Genomic DNA, 21079 nt, shown 5'->3' with positions numbered 1-21079 from the left:
AAGGATCCTGTAAGGGAGGTGCCATTGTTAGTCTAGAAAATTCTGTTTCCTTCTCAGAGGGCCAGGGAACATAAGATCCTTGGCTGGGAAAGGGTTGGACACAAGGAACCGGGTAGGGGTTCTCTCAGTCGGTGGCATCTTTAAGAAAACGATGGTCTCTAAATTCCCTTCCAGCTCTATGACAAATATGACAAAGCTAAATGAGCTCTGTAACTAGGCAGTACACCTATAATTTGCCTGCCTATATATAGTTCTTACCCTGACAATCCTCAGCCCTGTAGTCTGGTTGCATTTGTAAACAACTTGCCTGTGTGTGAGATGAATGATGAAGAGGGTGGACGCTTGAGAGATATTGGGGGAAAGCTACAAGGCTGTAGTTCCAAGAGGAACCCCAGGTCCTAGTGTACCCCTTGTGGTACAGTGGATAGAAGGCTGCATTTGGAGTCAGGAAGACTTGAGGTAAAATCCAATCTTAGGCACTTTTTAGCTGGGTGACCCTGGGCAAGTTACACAGTTACTGTTTGTCTCAGTTTCCCCACCTGTAAATGGGGATAATAATAGTATCTCTTTTGCTGGGTTGTTGTGAGATTCAATTCAATTAACATTTATTAAGCCCCTACTATGTGCCAGGCACTGGGGAGACAAATAAGAAAAAGAAAGACAATTCCTGCCCTCAAGGAGCTTACAATCCAATGGGGAAGATAACACATAAAAGGAAGCTGAAAAAGGAGGGAGTGAGGCACTAGGGAGTGCCCAGCTCAGTGGCATGATGCTCCTTGGAGTCCAAACCAGGTAGAGCTGCTGATGGAAAATTCTGATTCAGAGTCTGTAAGGGAGGATTTGGGAGGAGTTTAGTGCTTCATCCCCAGCCCTCCAATCAGAGGGAAGAGACCACAGAGGAGTCCAGGTGATGGTTATCAAAAATTGAATCAATTAGCATGATGATGAGGTTTCATGTTATCAGGCATCTTGGGTGGGGCATCCTGCTTCCTGGAGTCCAAACCAAGTAGAGCTGCTGATGGAAAGTGGCCAGTTACCTGGAAAATTCTGAAAGATCAGGGGTCGAATGAGGTAATATTTGTAAAGTGCTTAGCACAGTGCCTGGCACATAGCAGGGGCTATATAAATAAATGCTTGTTCCTTTCTCTTCTCCTAGTAAGAGTTTTATAAATGTTTGTTGACTGGCTGATTGCCACAGCATATGACAAATGCCTTAGAGAGGTCCTGAATCAGGCACCATATATGTAAAGTGGAGGTCATTACATCCTGGAGAGATCTGGGAAGACTTCCTAGAGAGGGTGGTAACTGAATAAGTCATTTGTAAAGCAGAGCTAGGAGGCTGTTCCAGATTTAAGCAACAGCCAAGGCAGACAAGCTGTGATGGATTGTATCTGGACTTTAAAGTGAATAGAGGGGCAGCTAGGCGTTCATCCTCATTGAAAGCATTTGACAACATGGCTGAAAACATCATGCTAAAAAGCAAAGGAGCAAGCACATGGCCTTCTTTCACTCCATTGATGACTAGGAAAGTACGAGAGCATCGTCCATTATCCGGAACCTGGGCATGCATTCCATCACGAAATTGACATACTAGGCTGATGAACTTCTCTGGGCAATCTAATTTTGACATAATTTTCCATAAGCCCTCATGACTGACAGCATCAAAGGCCTTGGTCAGATCTACAAATGTCGTGTCCACACCTCTGTTCTGCTCCTGGCATTTCTTCTGGAGTTGTCGGGCAGCAAACACCATATCGACCATTCCTTGGCCCTTTCTGAAGACACACTGGCTCTTAGGTAGATGACCATCCTGCAGGTGAAAGATCAGCCTATTAAGGAGGACTCTGGCAAGAATCTTGCCAGCAATGACTAAAAGAGACACCCCTGTGATGGTCACGTAAGTAGTAAATGGCAGAGGCAGTTCTTCTGACTCTAAATCCAAGGCTCTTTCTACTGTATTATGCTGCCTCCCTCTCACTCCCTACTCGAAAATTTTCTGTGTCTCCCTGTTGCCTGTAAAGTTCAAATTACTCAGCCTACCATCCAAGGCCCTACACAGTCTAACTGACTATGTGACAAGGGAGACACTGGCAGAGGACCTCCCAGCACGATGAGCCCTTATCAGAGAGAGAAGGGGTTGTGCTCTATGAGCAAAGCAGAATTGAAGTAGATCAAGAGAAACTCAAGACACACAAACATAGAGAATCCACCCCAAATGTTCGCATGGACTATTTGTGCCTGAATCGTGGTAGAACATTCCGAGCCCATATTGGTCTCATCAGCCACAGTCAGACACACTGAAACTTGACTCTAACATAGAGATGACATTTTGGTCCTCTTGGAGAATGAAGGATAACAACCAACCATAACCATGTAACTCTGGAGGGCCTCGGTTTTCTTACTGTTAGTAATAATAACAGCTAACATTTACATAGCACTCACTATGTGCCAGATACTGTGGTAAGGGTTATACAATTATTATCTATCCAATTTGATCTTCCCAACAACCCTGGTAGATAGGTGCTATTATCATCCCCATTTTACAGATGAGGAAACTGAGGAGAACAGAGGTGAAATGCTTACCCAGGGTCGTAGAGCTAGAAAGCATATGAGACTGGATTTGAACTCAGGTCTTTCTGACTCCAGGCTAGGTGCTAACTTTTAAAGGCTCTTCCAAATTACTATTTTTAAAAATTAAATTTTTTTTTCAATTAACAAATGTTTATTTCCTCTGCCTCCTTGAAAAACAAAACAAAAGTCTGGTAACAAATGGTCCCTTCCAATTCCAAGTTTGTAGTGCTACAATAAAATATTACCAGATGTCTTATATACAGGGTATCCTAAAAGTCTTACCACAGTTTTACTTCAGTTTCAGACACATGATACTCACTAGCTGTGTGATCCTGGGCAAGTCACTTAACCCCGATTGCCTTGGGAAAAAAAAATAAAAGATTTGTTGAATTGAACTAAGAATAAAAGGAGAAATCTCATTATGATTTCTCCGATTAAGGGACATTTGTGATAAAATCCCTTGCTGATACTATATGCTTTTGAATCTTGGAGGACCACAGCCTCTGAGAAATTAGATTTGCAGGCACCCCAAAAGGTGGAGGTTAGGCCCAAGAATTTGGAGAATAGCACCTACTCACCTTGCTTCAAGCCTGATCCCAGCCATCATCCAGGGGAGTAACTCCGTTGGAGAGGGAACCTGGCCACTTTCCCCTAAAAGCTATGGAACTTGGGCTCCAGGATCCTCAGCAACCACAGCACCTGAAGACCCACAAAGGAAAGTTGTTCCCACCAGCCATTGGCACCGTCAAACGGTTCAAAAGATCTGATTTCACCAATAGCAATGATGCTAATGACAAGGCATTACCAGCTGTTTGTCATTGTACTCTAAGAACCATCGAATGGCTTTTCCATTTTCTTTCTTTTTTTTGCGAGGCAACGAGGGTGAAGTGACTTGCCCAGCGTCACACAGCTAGTACGTGTCAACTGTCTGAGTCCAGATTTGAACTCAGGTCTTCCTGAATCCAGGGCTGGTGCTCTATCCACTGTACCATCTAGCTGTCCCTGGCTTTTCCAATTTTACCTGCAGCTGAAACCTCTTGTCAGTGTTGGGGACTCACTGATAGAAGTCTTACTTTTCTATTCATATCCCAAGCTTTTAACAGAGAGCTAGGTCCAGCTCTGATTTTTCCAGTGCCTATTCTCTATTGGTTATTTATTTGTTCTGCATGTAGGTTGTTTGGTGATTGTTATTTGCATGTTGTCTCCCCCATTAGATTGTGAACTCCTCCAGGGCAAAGACTCTTTTGTCTTTCTGTGCATCCTGATCATTTAGGATAGTGCCAGGTACATAGGAGACACTTAATAAATGCATTTTGGGGGGCAGTGAGGTGGCGCAGTGGATAGAGCACCAGCCCTGGATTCAGGAGGACCTGAGTTAGATTCCGGTCTCAGACACATAACATTTACTAGCTGTGTGACCCTGGGCAAGTCACTTAATCCCATTGCCTAGCCAGAAACAAAAAAAAATGCACTTTGACTGATATAATAAATGTTTAATATATGATTTTTCATTCATTGTGGGCATAAGTAGGCTAAAGTATCTTTCTATGACCTACGGATGTGGCCCAAAGAATATCAGAGGTGCATGATTAGGAAAGGAGGTGAGCTAGTCCTTGTAATGGGAGAGAGGCCTAACAGATGGACAGTGAGGGTATACCCTGGCACCCAGGAATGATAACCAGACCTAGAGGAAGGCCTTCAGTCTATCAGATAGACCCTCTCCATCTGTGGAAGAATAGAAAAGAAATTTCACAGTTATGGGAAGGGAGGGGTTGCCATCTAGAACCAGTGTATACATTGTCCAATTATGGTACTGGTGCATTGAAACATGTAGGAATGGGCATTTTCGTATTAATTTTGCAAAATAACTGTCCCAAAATATTATCACAGCCATGAGAGGACTAGGATGCGCATTTCATCCTTCCTTCTATTCTGTCAATGAGGAGCCTTTCCTTGTATCCCAAGCACAGGGTAGTCATTTTGTCCATGTTTGTTGACTTGACCTGGCTATGGTTGGGGTTCCCACAGCAAGTCACAGGCTAAGCTGGGAGCCAATCCAAGAGAAGAACATTGCTTTGTCTGTTTTCTTCACTTTGGACCTTCTGGGCGGTACCAGCGGACCTGGATTCAAAACCTGGCTCTGGAGATCATTATAGGTGTGACCTTGGTGATGAGGCCTAAGACCCCTTCTGCTTTCAGATCTAGGATCCTATGATATGTCTAGAAGCGAGATATTGCTCGGCATAGGTAGATTAGACAGATGGACATTTGTAGATTATGGGATTGTGGACAGACTTGGAGGGGACTTCAAAGCCCATCTATTCTTTCCCTTTTGTTTTATGATCCTGAGGGCTGGGAGAGTTACCTGTTCCAGGTCATATAGCAAAGACTCGACTTCTACGTGGTTCCTTTTTATTAGCTTTTCTTTTTTCCGTTGGATCCCAGTGTTCTTTCCTGTGCTCAGTGCATCACACCAATTCTTACCCAGGAAAAGCATGATCTCCAATGGAATACTTATGGGACTGATTAGGGGTCCCGAGATCTAGGTTTTAGCTCTTGTTCTACCATTAACATCAGTGTTCTAATACTGGTGACTCTATTTCTTACTTTTGTGTCCTGGGTAAGTAATTTCTCTTTTTCGGCTAACTGGTTTTCAGTTTCTCTATCTGTAAAATAATCTTATTGAATGTAATAATCTTCTAAGATCACTTTCTCAGATCAAAATACCATCTACCTATGATCTCCTCACGACCCCAGCCCTTTCCTTTTTTTCTCTTATTAATTTATTTTGACTTAGCAACAATCACTTCCATAAGCTTTTGAGTTTTAATTTTTTCTCCCCCTCCCTCTCCCCCTCCCTCCCCAATTCAGCGTGCAATCTGATATAAACTCTACATATACATTCCTATTAAACATATTTTCACATTAGTGATGTTGTAAGAAAGAATTAGAACCAATAGGAGGAACCACCAGAAAGAGAAAACAAAATAAAACAGAAAAAAAAAAAAGCAAATAGTATGCTTCGATCTGCATTCAAACTATAGTTCTTTCTCTGGATGTGGATAGCATTTTCCATCATGAGACTTTTGGAGATGTCTTAGATCCTTGCATTGCTGAGAAGGGCTAAGGCTATCAATGTTAGTCATCACACAATGTGGCTGTTACTGTATACAATGTTCTCCTGGTTCTGCTCACTTTACTCAGCATCAGTCCATACAAGTCTTTCCAGGTTTTTCTGAAGTTTGTTTGCTCATCATTTCTTATAGCACAATAGTATTCCATTACATTCATATACCACAACTTGTTCAGCCATTCCCCAATTGATGGACATCCTCTCAATTTCCAATTCTTTGCCACTACAAAAAGAGCTGCTATAAATATTTTTGTACATGTGGGTCCTTTTTCCATTTTTATGATCTCTTTGGGATACAGCCCTAGAAGTGCTATTGCTGGGTTAAAGGGTAAGTATATTTTTATAGCCCTTTGGGCATAGTTCCAAATTGCTCTCCAAAATGGTTGGATCATTTCACAACTCCACCAACAATGCATTAGTGTTCCAATTTTCCCACATCTTCTTCAACATTCATCATTTTTCTGTTTTGTCATGTTGGCCATTCTGATAGGTGTGATGTGGTACCTCAGAGTTGTTTTGATTTGCATTTCTCTAATCAGTAGTGATTTAAAGCATTTTTTTCATATGACTATAGATCCCCAGCCCTTTTCTTTTCATGAGACAATTCATTTAAGTGACTTGCTCAGGGTCAGACAGCTACTGAGTGTCTAAAGCCGGATTTGAACTCAGGTCCTCCTAATTCCAAGGCTGGTACTCTATCCACTGTGCCACCTACCTGCCTCTGCCCACTCCCCCCCCCCCCCCCACCCCCCAAGCCGTTTTCTTGAAAACAAAACATTTGATCTCTTTTGCAGTTCCTCACATTTTTTCAATATATCCCTCTGCCCTTGCCCTCCCAGACAGCCATACTCTTTATAATCAGAAATAAAGGGGTAAAAAAAGAAGTTTGGCCAAACTAACACATCAATCAGGCCTGGCATTATGTGATGCTTTCTTTATGCACTCACAGACCCCCATCTCTGAAATAAGGATGGGAGGTGCAGTCTTCAGTACCTTGTTTTGGAGGCAGAATGGATAGAGCTGGACTTGGAGCCCAGAAGTCCTGGGTTCAAGTTCTCCCTCTGATACTTAAATGTGTGATGGTGGGCAAGTCACTGTTTCCCTCAGTTTCCTCCTTCCCTTGTAAAGGGAAGGGGTGTGAGCAGATAGCTTCCAGCTCTCATCCATAGGCTAGGGGCTCTTCTTTCCTATCCCTCTTCTAGGAGACCTGTCTTTCTTCCCAGAGCAACGGCTGAGTGGGAAATGGGGGAAGAGGGAGAGGTGGGGGTGGGGATCCACTGCTCCCTTTCCTTTAAAAACCTCTTCTACCTTTCACACACACAAAGGGTTTTTTAGGTGCCTTATCTCTACTTCTCCATTCCGTTGGAACCTAGTTTTTGCCAGTTCTGGGAAAAAGGATAGCTAAGAAATAAAATCTCCCAAACTCCCCAGAGGGGACAGAGGATAGGAGGTGAGATTTAGTTTGACTTAGGGCTTTTTAAGACAAAACATATTCAAGATTCCTCCTTTCGGTTTAAGAATCTGGCCCTCTCCAGGCTCCCCTAGTAGAAGAAGGAAGTATTTTTTTTTTCAGGTGGGGGGAGGAAAGAATGGTGGGGTGGGGGAAGGGTTGTATCCTGTATTAGAAATCTCATCCAGGAAAGCAGCCTCCTACTCCATTTGCACAGGTGAGATTCTCTCTGCAAGAGAGATGACTGTGATCTCCTTCTCCCACCACAACCGCTTTCCCCTCTTAGTTCTGTTCTCCCCCTACCCCATCATCAAAGGAGTCCCTCATCAGGAAGGCTTGCCTGCTGTACTTGAGACCCTGGAGCACAGAATCTAAAGTGTGGACATTCATATAAGCTTCAGATCCTGCTCCCCTGTCTCTCTCCCTCCCCGCCCCCTTCCTCCCCAATCTCACGGGCCGCAAGTTCCCCACCCCTGAGCTAGGGCACAGGACCTTCCTTGCAAACCTTAGGTGCTTAATATATGTGCATTGAATTAGATTTGGACAAATCATTTTCCCACTTGGAGACTGACTTTTCAGGGCTAATATTAGGAAAATCTTTGGTCAACTTTGGACGTGCTATTAAAATGCAGATTCTTAATTTTTAAAAAATCTGTAACGAGGCTGCAGTTTTCAGTTCTATAAGATTACTGAACAAAGTAAGGGAACCTGAGTGTGCGATGAGGATGGGGGGAGAGGGAGAGAAGTTTCCGTATATGAAGAGGTGTGTGGGAAAAGAGGATATTTTCCTTGTTCAATAGCTCTCTCTTTCCCTTGAACCTAAGGCAGTTTACAATCTCTGGACAGGTAATGTTTTCCTCCTAGGCAAAGGACAACAATTGATTACAGATTTGGAGTTGGAAAGGCACCCAGTCTAATTCCTTCATTTCATAAATGAGGATGCTGAATCAGTGAAGAGTGAATTGATTCGCCCATGATCACAGAGTCAATCAGTCAATAAACATTTATTAATCACCTACTATATGCCAGGCACTGTGCTAATCAAAGAGGCAAAAGAGAATCCCTGCCCTCAAGGAGCTTACAATCTAATGGAGGAGGTAACAAATAACCTACTATGTACCAGCAAGTTATATACAGGATAAACAGGACGTAATTACCAGAAGGAAGGCACTCCAATTAAGAGGGGTTAGGGAGGAAAGGCCTCTGTAGAAGATGGGATTTTATTGGTTTTTTTTTTTTTTGTTTGTTTGTCTTTCTGTTTTGGTGAGACAGTCAAGGTTAAGTGAATTGCCCAGGGTCACGCAGCTAGTAAGGGTCAAGTGTCTGAGGTCAGATTTGAACTCAGGTCCTCTTGACTCCAAAGCCAGAGCTCTATCCACCGAGCCACCTAGTTGCCCCTTTTTTTGTTTGTTTTGGTTTTTTAGAAGATGGGATTTTAGTTGGGATTTAAAGGAAGTCAGAGATGAAGGAGAGTGTTCCAGCATGGGCGACAGCCAGAGCAAAAGCCCCTAGTCGAGAGATGGAGCGAGTTGTTTGTGGAACAGCCAGGAGATAGCAGAAGGGGATGTGTACCCAGCGTGGATGACTCCAGATGCTCTCAGCTTGATCAGATGCTCCACCTTGCTTCTCCTAAATAATAACTCAACAGTAATAACTCCTTTGCACAGTGGGAGGGAAGTCTGCAGGTGTGGAACATTGCATATAAATGTCAGATTTGTTTCAATGTTGTCGTGAATTTTTTTTTGTCGTATTCTTTTAAAAAATGTCTTTGTTATAACATGATTGGGGGAAGGCAGGGTGACAGGTAAAGGGAGAGATCTAGGCTATGGAAAAAGAGCAGCTATCAATATTTAAGATGGTAATAAAGGTGTTCTTATTCCCATTTCAGAGAGGAGGAAACAAATCCAAGAGAGCTCTGATGCCCACAGAGCTCCGTTGACTGAGAGGAGACTCGAATTCAGGTCTGTTACTTCTTTTCATTAAGTCATCCGTACTATTAATGCTTATATAGGATCCTAGCCATTACCTGTGAGACACTGGGCAAGTCATTCAACCTCTGTCTGCCTAAATGTCCTCATTGGTAAAATGGGGGTATTCAGAGCTGTTAATAATAATAGGAGCTCTTATATAAACCTTTAAAGTTCGCTAGGTGCTTTAAAAATATTATTTTATTTGATTCTCACAACACCTAGAGGTAGGTGCTATTATAATTCCCATTTTACAGATGAGGAAACTGAGGCAGCTAGGGGGTGTAGTAGATAGAATACCAGGCCTGGAGTCAAGAAGACTCCAGTCAAGGAAGACCTGGGGTCAAACCTGTCCTCAGACGCTTCAGAGTTGTGAGACCCTGGGCAAGTCACTTCACTCAGTTTTCTCATCTGTAAAATGAGCTGGAGAAGGAAACGGCAAACCACTCCAGCATTTTTGCCCAGAAAACTTGAATGGGGTCACAGTCAGATACAGTGGAAAATAACAAAGCTGAGGCAGAAATTAAATGACCTGCCCAAAATTACATAGCTAGTAAGTGTCTGGGGTCACATTTGAACTTCCTGATTGTAGGCCTAGAGCTCTAGCTACTGCACTACCTTGCTTCCTTGATTGCTAGGAAAATAAAAGGAGATAATATTGGTAAAGCATTTTGAGAATCTTAAAGCACTATAGAAATAGCTTTTATTATTAATATTATTTATTTTATACATGTCTCCCTGGATAGAATGTAAAGCAATGCTTCATTTTTGTCTCGATATTTCTTAACAAATTAACAAATCCTAGCTGGCTGGAGTGAAATTAGAACTCAGACCCCCAGTGTCCAAATCCACAGGCCTCCTAAAGAGGAAGAACAAGGTTCTAGGGAAGAGGCTAGGAGAGAGGAAGTGTCTTTACACACTGCGCATGTCCAACTAGAGGGAGGGAGTCGAGGTGAACGGGGCTGGAGGGAAGGAAGAGGAAGAGAGACGGGGCTCCTCTTGCAGCTGCGCAGCAGCTTCTCCAGCCCCTCGGCCCCTCCTCCACTTCCGCCTGCCCTCCCCAGCCAGCCACTGCGCCGGGTGGCGTGCGCGCTGACGTCAGAGGCGTGCCCCTGCCCAGGAGCGGAGGAGACCCCGCGCAGTGCTGCCAACGCCCCGGCGGAGAAGCTGAGGTGAGTGCAGGGGGCCCGGGGGCTTCTTTCGGGGATAAATCACTTCTTTCCCCCTGACGCGACTCCCATCGCCTTCCACCCCGCGTTCGGTCCCCGGTGCCCGCCGCGAGGGCGCGAGGGCGCTGGTACGGCACTGGGCGCTTCGGTGGTGAGGGCAAGTCCATCCGGGGCGGACGAGCGGAGCCGGGGCACCGAGGGGTCTTCTGCCCGGGCCGGGCTGTCACTGGCCGCGGAGAAAGCAGGAGAGGGAGGAGAGCAGGGAAGGAGGGGCTCTCCCGTTAGAGCACCCCGGGCCGGCCTGCCGCCTGCCTGCCCTCCCTGCGGCCGGGCTGCCACTTCCTGCTTCGCCGCCCGCCGCGGACATTTTGCTGCGCTGGGGGAGGGGAGCGGAACCGCCGCCGCTGCTGCCGCCGCCGCCCCGGGGAAGCGGGGTCTGTCCGGGCTCCGGGCCGGGGCCGGGGCGGCGACGCCCTTCCTGCCCCCCCCCCCCCACCTTGGGCAGCCCTTGGCTCCCTCCGCCCTACACGGCCGCGAGCCCCCCTTCTTCCAGCCCCCCCCGTTTACCTTGATCTGCCCATCCCCAGCCCAGCCCTCCCGAGGGCGAGCTGAAGCCCCCCAGGTGCGGCGGCTCAGCCCCCAGCCCCCTCTTCGTTTTGCAAAGCTCACCTGATCTCTTACTGTGGGCACACATTGTCTTTGTTCCTTTTATTATTTTATTATTTTTTTTAAAGACCTCTAGAAATGCAATGTGAAGGATTACGTCATTGCCAAGTGAAGGGGTGAGAGTTTTAACTCCTTCACTGGGGTATTGCTGAAACTCCCACTCTGTTATTTTTCTGCTTTGCTAGTTCTGGGTGACTTACTACCCTTGCCTCCAAAGCATCGCATTTCAATCAAGCCGAATAAACCTGGAATCTAGGGGGTTTAATCTATTGTTCCAGAGACGAGTTACCTTTAAATTTTTTTTTTTACTTGAATTCAGTGTTGCTGCCTCAGTTATCTCTCAACTTCTAGCCTAGCTCAGGTATATTGTAAGACTAGGTTGGACCGGATGAGGGTAAGTCATCCTTCTCTTGCGGGGCTGTTTGCTTAGCCCTAAGTAACTTTTACAGGTGCCCTGGATTCTTGAGTGAACTTGACATAGTGAAGGTTGTTTTTTTTTCGGAGACAACCTCCTCCCTCCCTGGAGCGGCCTGTTAAATCACATTTATTTGATCATCAGGTTAAAGGGTTTTTTTTTTCTTTTGCTGCGATCTGGGTGGTGAAATGTGAAACAGCTCATTTCACGCGTACTTTGTTTACTTCTTAGGTACTTGTGTTTAGTAGTTAAAAATTATGTTTTAGATTTTTGAAAATAATGAACTCTAGAAAGAAGTTAGGAGTAATTTTTTAGCTGGTCAGTTTTAATACTTAAGTCAGATATGAACTAATTATCTTTTGACTACAAAATGCAGTAATAGAGAAGTGTATGTACTTTGAAAACTTGACACTTGTGTGATGCATTAAGTATGGTCAGCTCATGTTTGAACATGTAGTTTGAACTGGTTTTTCCTTTGTATATGGAGAATAGCTTAAAGACTGAAGTCCCACAGGTTTTGGTTTTGATATGAAGGAGCATACTTAGATTTTTGTGGTGTGCTGCTGCTGAGTATCCTTTAGCTGAGATTTTTCACATAGTCATGATATTTTGAGGAAGTCAGGATATATAGCTTGAATTTTTCTGGAAGACCTTTGCTTGAAAAAGAGTACCTTGTTTTAGAAATGTTAGAATAAGACTCCAACCTATTTATAAGCAGCTTTAATGCAGTATGTCTGTTTAATAATTGCAAATTTCACTTTGACCGTACAGTTGACTGTAAGCAGTGACTGTGGGTTGCAAAGTAATTAAAAAAATTTTTTTCTACAGGCCCCAAAAAATAAGCATTGTTGTTGAGGCTTGGTGTAGTGAATAGAGTATTTGGGCTTTGAAGCCTGAAAGATCTGGGTTCAGATTGTTCCTAGACATTTAATAGCTATCACCCTGGGCAAGTTAATAATTTCTCTATACCTCACTTTCTTCTTTAGTAAAATGAGGGGTTTGGTTTTGACGGCCTCTAAGATCTCTTCCACCTCTAAATTGATGATCCTATGATTATTTTTGAAGTAATTACTACTTTGAAACACTTGTAAATGCTACAGCTTTTCCACTGATTATGCCCCCTGCTGTGCTGAATTAACTCCTTTAGGTTAACTGATCAGGAGGTTCTTCCTGGAAGTTGGGAGGGGCATCCACTTTTAGAAGTAAGGAAGGCAACCTGGGACGATTTAGGCATAGCCAACATCAGGTATGGGGTGAACCTCAGTGCTTGGAAAATCTTAATCTTGGTTTTAGTAGCTTTTTCCTTAGTTGGAATGTTCTCCATCCCTTCCAGGTTATTGTTGAAGCTTTACTGGTTTTTTTTTTTAACATGATTGAAGAAATGAAAGAAATAAAATGTTTTGCATTTATTTTTCCCATCCTGAGAATGTTAAGGAAAGGTCTTAGAAATTTATGATAAGCTATGTTGTTGTCTTTGTACAAACAGAATCCTTTGAATACATCTTTCCTTAATGCTGTTTCTTTTTTGCCTGGCTTTCTCTTTTCCTCAAGAAAGGAAAATGTATTCAGTTCCTATAACTAAGAGTGTAACTTTTCTAACATTGTTAGAATTGCTAAGTATGCCCAGCTGTTTCTCAGATGTGGAGTTTAACCCCAAACCCCACCCCTCCAGTTTGACACTTTTATCTAAGCTTCCTTAGGCTTGATACCTTTTAAAAATCATCTGCATTCTGTTCCTTTCAAATGAAGTGTTGCTTCATTCTGGTTTATCTTGTATAATAAAAAGAACACTGATCTGGAGTCAGGGTCCCTAGGTTGTTTTTGAGACTTGCCCCTTAAGGTTTGTCAACTTTGAGGGAGTCATTTAACCTCTCTTGAACTTTTCTGTGTAAAACTAATTCCTGCATGGACTTTATAGTACTGTAGATCTAGTGAAGAGTGTATTTACGTCACTTTACTGTTGTAACTGCTTATGAATTCAGTACAGTCCTGTTAACACTGTAAACATCTTGCCAAAAGGGTAGATAGGTCTTTTATTTTGGATTTTCTGTACTTTTTCCTTAATCTTTTAGGTTTCTTAAGTAACTGTTATTTGATTTTGATTTTTATATGGTTCTTCCTAATCTACTCTTCACCATTGTCTCCTGCTTCCTGTTACTATCCATTGATTTTACCGCAACCTTGAAAATATAGAAACCTATTCCCTTGTTCTTTGAGGCATAAATTATCTTCACTGCCTCATCTTCTTGGTCATTTTAAAATTAATAGTTTTTCAGTTCTGGACATAATATTTGAGTCAAGGGTCCCCCTCCTCCCCTTTAAAACCAGAATCCAGTTTCTGCTTAGACTCTACTTTTCCTTGCTCACCTAAAATACTCCAGCTAAAATCTTTATTGCATCTTAGATGCCAGAATCCTCTGGTAGGTTATATTGCTTTATTTTCTCTTCCCTTTTTCACCTGTCTTGCTTCTAGAAGGGAATCTCTAAAAATAGGAGGATTGTGATGAGCTTTTCCAAGACGAGAAGTAAGTCAGCGTTCTCTATGGCTTCCAGACTTGACAATATAGATAAGGTAACTATTAATGTTTTAGGAATTCTCAGTGAGGTTACTGAGAAATATAATTGATGTGGCAAAAATGAGATAAGTGACAATGCCAATCACCTCTATTTTACCAACATTTTTGTTAGATTTGAGTTCTGTTGCAACAAAGTTTGTTAGTAGAAAGGAAATCTAAAACTTTGAAAATGAGATTTCTTTAAAAAAAAATGTAAATTCTTATTAGGGATGACTGGAGAATTTTTAGGAGTATGGTTTATAAAGAATTCAGTTGCTTCAGCGAGTGCTATGAGTTCCAGTGTCTCAAGTAGTTTCTGACACCATTGGCTATATTTTTAGGTATTACATGTTCAACCTAAGTCTGTCTTGGTTAGCCTACTAAATGCTAGGCTTGATGTAAATGTTTTTGAGCAATTATTCTGGGTTATTTTACTTTTGGTCTCTTAAGTTATTTATTTTGCTCTGTTATATAGCTATAGGGAATGATTCATTAGCATTTAAAGATAATTTGGTAACACTGACAGATAATCTGTGTTTGTAGGGGTAGTACAAAGGGAAAAGGTTGTGCAAGAGGAGGGTTCTATTAGTTAAGGCCATTCTCTAGGTTTAGGAATCTTTTTTTTAGCCTCAATGGTAAGAGCAATTTCTGTGGAAGGAAAAGGTGATTTCACCTTGCTTTTGCTTCTGCCTCCTAATGGTTACTAAAGCTTGTGTACTATGTCCTAGCTGAAGAGAGGTTTGTGGCTACCCTAATTTGGAATTACTTGGGAGGAGTTAAAGAGATTTAGGGGCCGAGTGGGAAGCAGTGCAGAAGAAATAGACCTGACCTGGTAGTTGCAGGTGAAGAAATCTGCCCGTTCCCAATAATCTTCCATCATCTTTCTTGACTCAAATGAAATAACCAGAAAAGGATTGGCTTCTCATCTACAGTGTCTTTGAGTCAGGGTGCCTACTTTTAAGGTGTCCTGGATTTTAGCTTTTCTGGAACATTAACAGTAATGACTTCAGTCTTTTCAACCTCTTGAAAGGAATTCTGTAGTAGTGTGGTGCAATGGGAAGAGTGCTGGAGTTGGAGGCAGAGGACCTGGTTTAACTCTTGGCTCTGCCACTATTTGTGTGACGTTGGGCAAGTCACAGTACTTCCTGTAGTCCCCGGTTTCCTTGTCTGTCAAATAAGAGTAGAAGAGAAGTTGGACTAGGTGTAACTTCCATAATTAAACCTATGATTAGCCAACATCCTTTGAATACTTGAGGACAACTTTCCTGGCTTCCTCAAGTCTTCTCCAGTTCCTTCATTTGATGCTTGAATGGCATGAGCTGAAGGTACTTTGTCATCCCAGTTGCCTTCTAGTTTATACTTTTTCTGTCCCAAATGCACTTAGACTCAAAGCTGATTTGCATCCTTACCTCATCTTTTTTTTGTTGTTGTTGGAGATGGGGTTAGGGAGCAAAACTGAGCTCCCAGAGTGTTTGGTTCTGAACTCAGCACTAAGGTTTTCTTCCTGAATGTTTGCTTCTCTCTCAGTAGTTTCATTTGGGTTATTTGAAGGAATGGAAGGTGCTCCAGGGGAATCTGCTCACTATGCAAGTGAACTGGTCAAAAGATTGATCACACTCAGGTGGATGGAGGAAAAGAACTTGGATAGTCCCCAGCACATGTATATTTTGTATTCAGATATGGTATTGGACATCTTTTACTTACATCCATTGTATTTCATTGGAAAGAACACTAGAGTCAGAGGATCTGTGTTCAGAATCTGCCCGTCACTTTTACTAGCCTTGTGGCCTTGGGCAAGTCACTTCTCCTTCTTAGGCATCTATTTCCTTATCTTTAATACCAGAGGGTTTTTCTTTGGGCTCTTTCAGCTTTACAGCTGAATCTTTCGGTCCTACTGTTGTGGTTGAACAGACTAATTAACCAAGTCTGTATTTTGGTGTCTCCATGTAGCAGTTGTTTTCAGGTCTTGCCACAATTCTTTCTTTAAGGTACTTTGCTGGCAACCTTTTTTCTTTTCAGTTATTTTAAACATGTCTTGAACACTAGTCTTAGGCACGTTTCTTTGAGGACCAGAGTAGCTATGTCTGTAGTAGCTCATCACAAATAAGCTGGTAACTTGGTGAACCCTTGGTCTGTGGCTACTTCACGAGACAAAGAAAAATGCAGAAAAGGCCCTTAGCCCTTTGCTTTTGCATTGAAGGACTGAGAGTAGAGGGTGCTAAAATCAGTTTTTAAACTGCCTAAGAATAATAATCTTACTGAGTTGGTATTATAACTGAGATCTTTGTTCGCTGACACAAGAGCAGACAAACCTACTGGAGGAGCTGAAGAAATCATCAATTTTGACATTCTTGCAAAAAATGAAACTAGAAGAGAAGTATATTGCCTCTCTGAGTAAAGCAAACAAAGGGGTTAGTTCTACTATGCATTCAAAGATAACAAATTTATTTCATGGGATGTTTTCTCATCTCTTATTGAAGTGCTCCTAATTAGCCTTTATGAAAAGGATAATTGTTGTTCACGTGCTACTCTGTTAGATGAGGAGGTAGATAGTTCTACTGGAGGAAAAAACTATGACCTTCCAAGTGAAGTAATCATGTACTTGGTGACCTTAATGCATAGTTAGGGGAAGGCCTTGAAAAATATGTTGAAAGAAAGGGTTCAAGGAATAAGAAAGGAAGCAAAATAATTTAAGTGATACAGAAGCCTCAGGACTTCCTCATTGCAAACCCCCTCCCCCATTACATTGAAGTGGAGCAAGGGTTCTCACATTTTTTAGCCCTTTTACACTTGTGAAAAATTGAGGATCCTTGCAGCCTCTCTCCCTAGCTTTGTTTATATGGGGTATATGTATTGATACTTACTATGAATTGAAATAATAATAGTTAGTACTTAAATAGCAATTTAAGGTTTGCAAAGCATTTTGCACGGTAACTCATTTGAAATAAAAATTTCTTAGTGTGAGGAAAATATTTTGACCTTTGACTTTGAGACCCCTTTGAAAGGGTATCGTGGATCCTCTAGAGGTCTTCAGACCACACTGGTGTAGAGCACTCTGGGTGAGGAAATTCAAGGCGTGAAGATCAACATGTTTTACTTTGTTTTAGAGTCAGGGGTAGGGTGGGCAGGAAGGGGGTGGGGCTTAACTGAGGTTGCAAAGAGTAACACAGCCAGGAAGCTAAGGGAGTTGAATCTAAGTCTTGATGGTTCTCTCTATCCACTCTAACTTGCTGCCTCTCTACTGCTTTATGTCATGCACATCTGAAGAAGAACATAGGGAGGTGGTGGACACGGGGAGCACCAAATAACATCCCAAAAAATAGTTTTGCACATCTCTTTAGGAGATAATGGTTGTCTCTATACTCTTATCCATTTCCCATTTTCCACAGCTTGTTTAAGTGAGTCAGATTGGAATTGCCTCAATTGCACTTCGTGTATTTTTCCTCATTTTTATTCTGTTTTCGGTATTGGTTTTGCTCTTTGTCCAACTTGTGTGAGCTCCGCACAGATGATTCTGAAATGACTCCTATCTCAACTAGTTATTTTCTGTCTGTTAAGTGATTATCAGTTGCCAAAAAGAAATCCAAAGAGCCTTGTCTCAGCCAGCAAATGATTGTCTGGAGAAGTATGGCAGCCAAGGGCAGCACCAGTTTAGAATAAAATTGTTTTAAAATTCTTAGGTTGGAGTATTTTTTTGGTGTCTCCATTATAAAGAGCAAAAAGGTTTCTAGGTTTCTCGAAAGTTTGGTGAGAGACCTAATTAAACTATAGGACTTTTAATGATAAAACTGGGAAAGATAATGATCACAGGAAAAGTGGAGCAAAGAATTATGAAAATTTCTATAACTTTTTGTCTCCATCATTGACAGTGAATGGAACTACCACATTTGAACTCAACCGTTCTTGTTGTTTGGCTTGAACAAGTGGAAATGATGTTAAACCACAAAAAGATGGGAAGAGCAGCTGGAAAGCACAGAGAAACACAAAAGAGAGCAATGGCGAAGGGGGTGGGATGTGACTTGATTTTGGTTTGTCAAGAGATTGAATCTCTGGCTCAAAGACAAAAGGATACTAAACTCTTGGAAAAACTCATGGTCCACTTTACTTTTTTTTTTTTTTAAAGGCAGTTGGGGTTAAGTGACTTGCCCAGGATCATACAGCTAGTTAGTGACAAGTGTTTGGTCTGAGGTCAGATTTGAACTCGGGTCCTTCTGACTTCAGGGCTGGTTCTCTATCCAGTGCACCACCTAGCTGCTCCCCTTGGTCCACTTTAAAATCACAAAAATGTGAACAAGAAATTTTCAAAATTTCTTGACCCCTATACCTATTTTTCCATTTCTGCTATTTTTTTTCCCTAATGGAGTCAGGAGGACCTGAGTTGAAAAGTCTTACTCTTACACATAAGGACTTTGATCCTGATCAAGTCTTTTAAACAGTGATCTAGGTGACCCTCTAAGACTATGACGTTGCTGAACAATTGTTGAGGTGCATTAGGAAAAGAAACCTCCTCCCTGGCAAGTTCCTTAAACTGATGAAATCACACGTATAGGGCAAAAAAAAAAAATTCTTTACCAAGGGGCTTCCCTGAAGGTATGAGAACAGAATAGGCAGGCTTTCCCAAATGTGTACAATTCTCACTTGATGTAGTAGAGACCTTTTTATTAATTAAGAGCAAAGACATAAAATGAGAAATGTCTACCGTCAGTCACTTCATGGAGGACAGTTCATTGCAGAGCCCAAATGGCTTCCCTATATATGGTGAAGTAGTTTGAATGCTTCTTTTGGATGAAATCTCAGTAATTGCATCAAGCTTGGAACATTTCAGTCTCTTAAATGAATAAATAAATACATACATAAAAGAGCTCAATAACTATGGGGGGGAAAGGTGGGGAGAAACCAAGTGGATATTATCCATCTGATTTGATGGACATCCTACAGACTTGGTCTAGCAGTGCCATCTATGTAGTCACTGGATAGACAGTGATTTGGGCTCACTATTAAATGGGAAGATAAAAGTGACGGGCTGCAAAACTGTTTTGGAATAATCTAGAAGGACAAAGAAAAGCAGCATTTTGGATATTTGTTAATAATGACTTCTCTGTGAGCTCATGTATTACCTGAAAAGGAATTAAGGATGATATTATAGTCAGACTACACCTGTACATCGTTATATGTACATTAGTACCATTGAGATTAAAAAGCGAAGAAGGCCTCTCAGCCATTTGAGTTGGTTCCCTCAACGAAGGCTTTTATGGATGGTACAGGGTATGGAAAGTGGTAGTCCACAGTTGCTGTGGTTTATGAAGTTAGATTTTGTTATGTTTTTAAAGCATGACTCAGTTTACCTCATTTCATTGTATTATGGAATTTCTGGTCAGAAGTGTTAGTTTCTTTACTCAGCTAGCCCTAGGAATGTAAAGCCTACAAGAATGGTAAAACAACAAATCATTTTAGTGTTGTTGGATTTATTGTCCGGTTCCTCCCAATCCCCTACCCCTGAAAGCTAATTTCGTAGATCAGGAAGCCTGAGTGAGTATTTCAAGTGTTGAAATCCCCTATTACTTTCAAAAACAAAAACCCCAAACAAAAACCATTCCGATAGCCTCAGGTAAAAGCAGTTTCCTAGTTGTTAAAAGCTGTTCAAGAGGATAAAAACAGATAAGCAGTCTGCTGGAAGCATCTGTCTAACCCCCCCTCCCCCCAAAAAAAGAAACAAAACACTGCTTTTATATTATTCTGCCTAAAGAGTCCACAGTTGGTTCCTAGATATATTCGCCTGGGGTGCAGTTAACCCAGGTTGCTGTAGATTTGTGCCACAACTACAACTTTTTTTTTTTGACTAGGAAATGGGGTCAAGTGACTTGCCTAGGGTCACACAGCTAGTAAGTGTTATGTGTCGGGAGGCCAGATTTGAACTCGGGTCCTCCGGAATCCAGGGCTGGTGCTCTATCCACTGCGTCACCTGGCTGCCCCCACAACTACACCTTTTTCTCTCAGTCCAGGCCAGTATTTTGGGAATGTGTGGGATTAACTCAAGTCTCCCCAATTCCACACAATGATTCAACAGACTTATGTTCATTAAAGGCTTATTTTTTTTATGTTAAAGATAGCTTGCAATTGATGTCAGAAAAAACCAAGGCTCCAGGTGGGACTGCTTGCTAGCTTGTGGGGTTTTGTGGAGTCTTAAGTTAAAAGACTTCCATAATTTGGTTTCAAAGTTTGATTGTTTACCAGACTTACAGAGGATATACTGGCCTTTCTTACAGTCCACTACCTGCTTAAAAGAAGGGAGGGAGGTGGTTTTTTCACATCTTTTTTTGAAATTATTGTGGTCATTATAATTACACAGCATTCAAGTTTTTACCTACTTCTTTTAAGACCATCTTGGTCATTATAATTACACAGCATTCAAGTTTTTACCTCTTTTTAATGCTTTTAATGCTGTTGTCATTGTTTATATTTTACTGGTTTAACTTGCTTAATTTTGGATCAGTTGATACAAGTCTCCCTGTACTTCTTGGAATTCCTTATAGTTGTCGTTTCCATTACATTTGTGTCCCCAAATTTATTTATCTTTTCATTGTTGGATGAGTTATCTACTTGGTTTCCTGTTCTTTGCTACTACAGAAAGTGCTACCATAAATATTTTAGTGTCTATGAGTTCTTTTCTGCCTTTGACATCCTTAGGGTATGTGCCTAGCAGTGGGATCTCTGCATGAGATTGACACTTTCTTAGTCTTAACATTTCACTGGTGGAGTAAAAGTGACTTTAAGAAAAAGGTTTGTTTTTTTTTAATGCCTATGCTTTAATATAGTCATCAGTGTGTACATTTGAAATGGGGGGAGGGCTAGATCTGTGATTTCATGGATCTGGGAATTGTGAGATGAAAAAACTTTTTCTAGGGTCTTCGGGGTTAAGTTTGCCCAGGTTCACACAGCCAGTATGTATCAGAAACAGGACTTGAAGCCAGGTCTTTTTGACTCCGAAGCTAAAACTCCGTCCATCATTCAGCAAGTTGCCTGGTATCTCTTCTGAACTTCATATTTGTGTCAGGACGACTTCATCGTTCTGGATCTACCAGGCGAGACGATTAGTCATTGTTTCCCCTCTCATCTCTTACTGAGTCCTGTTGTTTCTTCCTTCTCCCACGGT

The 21079-nt window shown here is 42.0% G+C and overlaps 1 protein-coding gene across 1 annotated transcript in view; it reads left to right on the top strand.

Moving 5' to 3' along the window:
• Nucleotides 1-10214: 10214 nt before the first annotated feature.
• The window catches only part of CDC42 (cell division cycle 42), a 49903-nt gene continuing 39038 nt past the window's right edge, over nucleotides 10215-21079 (top strand). Inside the window, exon 1 of the mRNA XM_027841434.1 lies at nucleotides 10215-10293. The gene's annotated coding sequence lies outside the window, so the exon portion shown is untranslated. The remainder of the gene's footprint in view (nucleotides 10294-21079) is intronic.

The sequence above is a fragment of the Vombatus ursinus genome, unplaced genomic scaffold, assembly GCF_900497805.2.
Source record: "Vombatus ursinus unplaced genomic scaffold, bare-nosed wombat genome assembly UNPS02014859.1, whole genome shotgun sequence".
Classification (NCBI taxonomy): Eukaryota; Metazoa; Chordata; class Mammalia; order Diprotodontia; family Vombatidae; genus Vombatus; species Vombatus ursinus.
Note: the sequence above shows the minus strand (reverse complement) of the source record. Positions and strands in the feature narration are given on the sequence as shown.